At 38.3% G+C, this 8,897-nt stretch overlaps 1 pseudogene; it reads left to right on the forward strand.

The window, feature by feature from the left end:
• The first annotated feature begins 5,728 nt into the window (after positions 1 to 5,728).
• Positions 5,729 to 6,144, forward strand: LOC148000486 (elongin-C pseudogene; annotated as a pseudogene).
• The last annotated feature ends 2,753 nt before the right edge of the window (positions 6,145 to 8,897 follow it).

Below are 8,897 nucleotides of genomic sequence, written 5' to 3' on the forward strand. Positions count from 1 at the left end.
TCCTTGTTTTTTTTTTGTTGTTATTCCAAGTGAATTTCCAAATTCATCTTTCTGACTCTATGAAGGATTGAATTGGAATTTTGATAGATTGTATTGAATCAGTAGATTGCTATCAGCAAGATAGCCATTTTTTATTTATTTACTTTTACACTTCAGATTTCATTCCCCTACCAATCCACCCCCTGACAGTCCCACATCTCAATATTGCATACCTCCTCCCCCTACCCCTTGTCTCCTCCACAAGGATATCCCCAGCCCAGCAACTCCACCATATGTATAAGCTTCCTGGAGCCTCTAGTCTCTTGAAGGGTAGACATCTGCTTTACCTGAACCCAGACAGGGGTGTTCAATGACTCATGGCTGTCTGTGTACAAATTTATGGACAGATGCTTAATTACGTTTCCCAACCTATGAGCCTTTGAATACTGTTGCAGATTTCATTATTGCTTTACCTCTATGGTGTATTAACTCCAAATCTGTGCCGGTGAGGGCTCAAGCTGCGCTAATGTTGATGACTGTGCTGACCTACATGGCTCCTTTATATTGACCTGTTAAATTAATGATGGATTTCTAAATGTCATTAAAGAATCGTGTTAGTATTCTTAGGGGGTTGCACAGATTATCTAGATAAATTTTTGTGTTATGGCCACTGTCTTACGTAGGACTTTAGTTGTGTGAACAGACACCATGACCAAGGCAACTCTTAAAAGGACACCATTTCATTAGGGCTGGTTTACAGCCTCAGAGGTTCAGACCTGTTATCATCACAGCAGGATCACTGCAGCCACCAATCAGACATGGTGAAGGAGGATCTGAGAGCTGTAGATCTTCATCTGGATGGTCCTGCAGAATACTGCCTTCTAGGCAGCTAGGATGAGTGTGTTAAACCCCTTACACACAGTCGCACACCTACTCCAACAGGGCCACACCTACTCCAACAGGACCACGCTTCTAATAGTGCCACCCCTGAGCCAAGGAAATATAAACCATCACATCCAACTCCACCATATTAATCCTTCTGACCTAGGAGCGTGGGGCCTTTCCATGTTACTGTATCTTCTTCTGTTAATTTACATTAAGTTTAGAGTTTTTACTGTACAAGTCATTCAATTCCTTGGTTATATTTAATCTATAATGTCTGTGAGAATCTGTTAGTTTGCTTATTTGCAGAGTGTGCTGGGTATTTGGATTTAGGAAACTAACTTGGTTTTATGCATTGCTTTTCCTCTAATACAATGCTGAACAATTGAATAGCTGCAGGGGAATTTGGGTGGAGGCTTTAGAGTCTTTTGTGTATATCAACCACCCAGGCCTAAATAAAGTGACATTGGCTTCATTCTTTCAAGGGTGTACATCTATCTCATTCACTTGTGCTGTTATTCTAGCTAAGACTTCAATGATTTTATTGAACAGGGGAAGATCAAATATACTTTTCACATTTCTGATTTCTGATTTAGTGTGAATGCTTGGCATAAATATTTTAGAATGATATTTGCTGTGTACCATTCTTATCTTGTCTTTATTATATTGAACTGTATCCTGGGTCTGATGGTTTGTATGTGTGAAGCCGAGGAAGTAGCAGTATTAGAAGTTGTGACCCTGTTGGAATAGGCATGTCACTGTGGGTGTGGGCTTTAAGACCCTGATCTTAGCTGCATGGCAGTCAGTCTTAAACTAACAGCCTTCACGTAAACATGTAGACTACTCAGCTATCAAAAAACAATGACTTTATGAAATTCAAAGGCAAGTGGATGGAACTGGAAAATATCCTGAGTGAGGTAACCCAATCACAGAAAAACACACATGGTATGTATGCACTCATTGATAAGTAGATATTAGCCCAAATGCTCGAATTACCCTAGATGCATAGAACACATGAAATTCAAGAGGGATGACCAAAATGTGAATGCTTCACTCCTTCTTTAAAAGGGGAACAAGAATACCCTTGGGAGGGAATAGGGATGCAAAGCTTAGCACAGAGGCTGAAGGAACACCCATTCAGAGCCTGCCCCACATGTGGCCCGTAAATATACAGCCACCAAACTAGATAAGATGGATGAAGCAAAGAAGTGCAGGCTGACAGGAACCAGATATAGATCTTTCCTGAGAGACACAGCCAGAATAAGGCAAATACATTGGCGAACGCGAACAGCAAACCACTGAACTGAGAACAGGACCCCCGTTGAAGGAATCAGAGAAAGGACTGAAAGAGATTGAAGGGGATGAGACGCCATATGAACAACAATGCCAACCAACCAGAGCTTCCAGGGACTAAGCCACTACCCAAAGACTATACATGGACTGATTCTGGGCTCCAACTGCATAGGTAGCAATGAATATCCTAGTAAGAGCACCAGTGGAAGGGGAAGCCCTTGGTCCTGCCATGACTGAACCCCCAGTGAACGTGATTATTGGGGGGAGGGCAGTAACAGGGGAAGATGGGGAGGGTAACACCCATATAGTAGGGGAAGGGGAGTGGTTGGGGGATTTGGCCCAGAAACCGGCAAAGGGAATAACAGTTGAAATTTAAATAAGAAATACCCAAGTTAATAAAGATGGAGGAAAAAATACTGAATAAAAGAAAGGAATGTAAACCATTGAGGCACGTTGTAAACCTGTCACTAGAATTCATTAATTAAATATTAATTCTATGTGCATATTGTTTAAACATCTGTGTTTCTTTCAATGGTAAAATGTGATCATATTCACAATGAGGCATTTCCTTTCATTTTACTGACGTTTCTTGTTGCTATTGTCAATATAATTGAAATAAGGTGAGGTTGGACTCTTGAATGGACACACAAGGCAGGGCCTTGTTTTCACATTACACACTCTTCTGCTTTATCAGGAGCTCTGAAGAATTAGCTACCGTATGCAGAAAAACCGTGGACTAAACCCTTCTGAAAATGTGCTGTCAACAGAAACAAAATCCTGCGCTTCCTTCACTACATGATTTTTATAAAGCTATTAGAATAAATTGATGAAGTTCCTCATCACAAACATCTCCCCATTTGATTTCAAGCAGGCATGGTAACAGGATCGGCTCTGCATGGCAAACCTGAGGTCTGAATGATGTAGGAGGAGGAGCCTGAGGCAGAGATGGATCTTTGCTCTCGGCATGATTTATTGTGTGCTGTCTCCAGGTTTATCATGTCCCTATTTATGATATCAGTGTGTGAGGGTTGTGGATTTTGGAAATTTTTCTGTTTAATCTTAATTGAATACTGTTGGATAATTGAAAGACTGTGTGAATTTTCTCTTGATAACTGACACACTGTTGAAGATTCCTATGCATGATTTACTGGTTGTGTTCATTTCCTTTGTATGCATGACAGGCACTTAGCTTTTCCTATGGATGACTCTCACGCAATGTATGTGATCTGTGGATGACTGACAGACTGTGCGTGTTTCTAATAGATGACTGAGAGGCTGTTGACTTTACTGTGGCTGTTTGAAAGGATATTGAAATTTCTTATAAATGGTTCTAAGGCTATGGGCAATTCCTATGGGTTATTGATAGGATATAGATTTTCCCCCCAGATGACTACCAAGTTGGGGGTGTGCCATGTAGCTGACAAACAGGCAACTCTTTCCTACACATGATTGACAGGTTGTTGGTTTTTCCTATGAATGCCTTACAGGTTGTGGGTACTTTCTATGGATGATTTCATGTAGCAGTCATTTACCATGGAGGACTGACTGAAAGTCTGTGCATATTTGTTATGCATACTGAACAATGGTAGATACATACTATGTATGGTTGACAGGCTTTGGCTATTTCTTATCAATGATGGACAGGGTGTAGGTATTTCCTATGAATGACAGATAGAGTGTGGGCTTGTCCTTTGGACAAGTGACAAAGTTGGTATATGTTTCCTGGGGCTGAGTGATAGGCTGTTGACACTACCTATGAATAATCCACAGGCTTTGAGATATGTTGTGAAAGACTGACAGGCTGTGGGTCTCTCCATTGAATGACTGGCTATGGGAGTTTCTAATGTAAGACTGACCGGCTCTGAGAGGTTTGTATATAAGTTAGTCGCCATGTCCTGTGGGTGATTAACAGACTATGGCCATTTGTTATGTCTGATTGACAGACTGTGATAATTTCTTCTGGATGACTGACAGGTTTTGTGAGTTGCTGGTAGATGATTGACAGGGTGAGGGGATTTCCAGTGGATGACTGATAGGACATGGGCAATTCTTATGGATGGTAGCCAGGCTGTGGGCTTTTACTTTGGATGATGTAGGTGTTGGGGACAGATTTTTGATAAGCTGTATGACTTGTGGGTGACTGACATGTTGTGCTTCTTAAGCTGGATGATTGATACATCATAGGCATGACCTACAGATGCAGATCTACAGACCAATTGTTTCACTGTAAATTTTATAAACAAATGAAAATTGAAATCCCCAGTCACCAATACTTTGACTTTTTCAATCCAAATTTCATTTTTTATGCCCATGATTAAGCTTTCTATATTTGCTACCATTAGGATCACAACATATTGCTTAGGTAATAAATAAAGTATCCATGTTAACCCGGGAGCAAAAATGTAGCAAAGCAGGACCTTGCATTTTGTTTTAAAATGGTCAATGTATCCCTGGACTTACACTAAATTTGGTAAATATAAGTAGAAGGAGATAAACTATGGCATCCAATCTCCTATATATGAGATTCAAAAAGGTTTCAGCAAAATGAAATGAGAGTTCCAAAAAGCAAGGGTCATTTCATGCTATATTTACATTTATATGATGTAAGGAAGCTTGACTGGGCAGAGAAACATAAAGGTTTAAGAATGGGAAGTCCTTGAGTTATATTTTTTTTTCGGAGCTGGGGACCAAACCCAGGACCTTGTGCTTGCTAGGCAAGGGCTCTACCACTGAGCCAAATCCCCAACCTGACCTTGAGATATATTAAAATGTGTATTATACACAATAGACATTTAATTACATGTGAGGAATAAATGGACTGACAGAATGAAAAACTATAGTTGGACAAATCAGAGTTTGAAGAAAATATTCAATAAGCATAAGAATATTTTCAAACTATAATTCATTCTTGGATTATTTATATGAAGCTCTACCTTAACAACTAATAAACACCTTAAAATAACAAAATGATTAAGAAGCATGTGGACTTCGGAAAATATGCTGGTGTGCTATCAATTCCCCTTCAAGCAAAAAAATATGAAATACGAATGAGGGCCTAGCCCATCACACTGCTCCCTGATCTCAAATCCCATGGAGAAGAGAGCTAAACACCAAGAAGTATGGAACATCCTTAGACCACAGGACAGACAGACACATCTGTCCACTTTCAACACCACATTCTCATCAATGGACAGATAAGAGAAACAGAAATTAAACAGCGACATAGAGAAACTAACAGAAGTTATATACTAAATGGATTTAACAAATATTTATAGAACATTAAATAATAAAACAAAAGGATTTACATTCTTCTCAGCACCTCATAGTACCTCCTCGAAAATTGACCATATAATTGTCAAAAAAAATAGGCATCAATAGATACAGGAAGATAGAAATAATTCTATTTGTCCTATCAGATCACCATGGACAAAGGCTGGTCTTCAATAAAAACAATAATGACAGAATGCCCTCAGATACATTGAAGTTTAACAACACACTACTCAATGAAAACTTGGTCAAGGAAGAATTAATGATAGAAATTAAAGATTTCTTAGCACTTCCTTCGGATGCAAGTTACTAGATGACTGCTTCTCGGCCTCGCCAGGAAACTAGTAAGTTCCTCTGGGATCAAATAGAATTTTATAAGAACATAATGGATGGAGAGGAGAAAACCTATGGTGGCTGTGAAGGCCCTGATGCCATGTATATGAAATTAATATCTTCTGATGGTCATGAATTTATTGTAAAAAGAGAACATGCATTAACATCAGGAACAATAAAGGCCATGTTGAGTGGTCCAGGTCAGTTTGCGGAGAATGAAACCAATGAGGTCAACTTTAGAGAGACCCTTCACATGTGCTATCGGAAGTGTGCATGTATTTTACCTACAAGGTCCGCTATACTAACAGCTCCACTGAAATTCCTGAATTCCCAATTGCACCTAAAATTGCACTGGAACTGCTGATGGCCGTGAACTTCTTAGATTGTTAAATAAGATAAATTATAATAAACTGTTAATTTTTTTTCAGTATTTAATACCTGTAGTTCAGTTAGTAATTTTTTCACATATAGCATGTTGCCTTTATGAAATTGAACTCTAAAGTTAATTGCTGAGCAGATTTCTTCTGTCATTTGCATAGCAGAGTTCAAATTTGCTGCTACATCAACAAATTAAGGAAGTTTCACAAGCCAAAAAATAAATAAATAATGCCAGTTTAAAAAAAAGATTTCTTAGAATTTAATAAAAATGAAGATACAACACACCCAAACATTTAGGACACAGTGAGAGCAGTACTAAAAGGAAAAATCATAGCTCTGAGTGCTGCCAAAAGAAACAGGAGAGCGCATACTCAGCAGCTTGACAGCACATCTAAAAAGTCTAGAGCCAAAAGAAGTAAATACACACAAGAGGAATAGAAGGGAAGAAATAATAAAACTAAGAGCTAAAATCATCCAAGTTTTAAAAAAAGGAGTACACAAAGAATCAACAAAAGCAGGAGCTGGTTCTTCGACAAAATCAACAAGATAGATAAACCCTTAGCAAGAATACCCAGAGTGTATCCAAATTAACAAAATCAGAAGGGAAAAGGGAGACATAACAAAAAAATCTGAGGAAATTAAAAATATCAACAGATCCCACTACAAAAGCATATATTCAACAAAACTGGAAAATCTGGAGGAAATAGACAATTTTCTAGACAAATACAAGGTACTAAAGTTAAATCAGAAACAGATAAACATCTAAACAACACCATAATTCCTAAAGAAGTAGAAGCAGTTATTAAGAGTCTCCCAACCAAAGAGAACCCAGGACTCCATGAATTTACTGCAGAATTCTATCAGGCCTTCATAGAAGACCTCATATCAATACTGTCCAGATTAGTTCCCAAAACAGAAATAGGCAGAGCACTACCAAATTCCTTCTTTGAAACCACAGTTACTGTTATAACTAAACCACACAAAAATCCAACAAAGAAAGAGAACTTGAGACCATTTACCCTTATGATTATTGATGTAAAAATACTCAATAAAAATCTTGCAAAGTGAATGCAAGAACACATCAAAATAATCACCCATCATGATCAGTTAGGCTTCAGCCCAGGGATGAAAGGATGGTCCAATATACTAAACGATAACCTGGGCAATGAAGAAATAAAGAAAGAAATTAAAGACTTCTTAGAATTTAATGAAAATGAAGGTACGACATACCCACACGTACGGGACACAATTAAAGCTGTGCTAAGAGGAAAACTCATAGTTCTTAGTGCCTGCAGAAATAAACAGGAGAGAGCATATATCAGCAGCTTGACAGCACACCTGAAAGCTCTAGAACAAAAAGAAGCAAATACACCCAGGAGGAGTAGAAGGCAGGAAATAATCAAACTCAGAGCTGAAATCAACCAAGTAGAAAAAAAGAGGACCATAGAAAGAATCAACAGAACCAAAAGTTGGTTCTTTGAGAAAATCAACGGGACAGATAAACCCTTAGCCAGACTAAGGAGAGGACACAGAGAGTGTGTCCAAATTAACAAAGTCAGAAATGAAAAGGGAGACATAACTACAGATTCAGAGGAAATTAAAAAAATCATCAGATCTTATTATAAAAGCCTATATTCAACAAAACTTGAAAATCTGCGGGTAATGGAAAATTTCCTAGACCGATACCAGGTACCGAAGTTAAATCAGGAACAGATGAACCAGATAAACAACCCCATAACTCCTAAGGAAATAGAAGCAGTCATTAAAGGTCTCCCAACCAAAAAGGGCCCAGGTCCAGACGGATTCAGTGCAGAATTCTATCAGACCTTCATAGAAGACCTCATACCAATATTATCCAAACTATTCCACAAAATTGAAACAGATGGAGCACTACCAAATTCCTTCTATGAAGCCACAATTACTCTTGTAACTAAACCACACAAAGACCCAACAAAGAAAGAGAAATTCAGACCAATTTCCCTTATGAATATAGACGCAAAAATACTCAATAAAATTCTGGCAAACCGAATCTAAGAGCACATCAAAACAATCATCCACCATGATCAGGTAGGCTTCATCCCAGGCATGCAGGGATGGCTTACTATATGGAAAACCATCAATGTGATCCATTATATAAACAAACTGAAAGAACAAAACCACATGATCATTTCATTAGATGCTGAGAAAGCATTTGACAAAATTCAACACCCCTTCATGATAAAAGTCTGGGAAAGAATAGGAATTCAAGGCCCATACCTAAACATAGTAAAAGCCATATACAGCAAACCAGTTGCTAACATTAAACTAAATGGAGAGAAACTTGAAGCAATCCCACTAAAATCAGGGACGAGACAAGGCTGCCCACTCTCTCCCTACTTATTCAATACAGTTCTTGAAGTTCTAGACAGAGCAATCAGACAACAAAAGGAGGCAAAAGGGATACAGATTGAAAAAGAAGAAGTCAAAATATCACTATTTGCAGATGATATGGTAGTACATTTAAGTGATCCCAAAAGTTCCACCAGAGAACTACTAAAGCTGATAAACAACTTAAGCAAAGTGGCTGGGTATAAAATTAACTCAAATAAATCACTAGCCTTCCTCTACACAAAAGAGAAACAAGCCGAGAAAGAAATTCGGGAAACGACACCCTTCATAATAGACCCAAATAATATAAAGTACCTCGGTGTGACTTTAACCAAGCAAGTAAAAGATTTGTACAATAAGAACTTCAAGACTCTGAAGAAAGAAATTGAAGAAGACCT

Source organism: Rattus norvegicus, chromosome 16, assembly GCF_021556685.1.
Source record: "Rattus norvegicus strain SHRSP/BbbUtx chromosome 16, alternate assembly SHRSP_T2T, whole genome shotgun sequence".
Classification (NCBI taxonomy): Eukaryota; Metazoa; Chordata; class Mammalia; order Rodentia; family Muridae; genus Rattus; species Rattus norvegicus.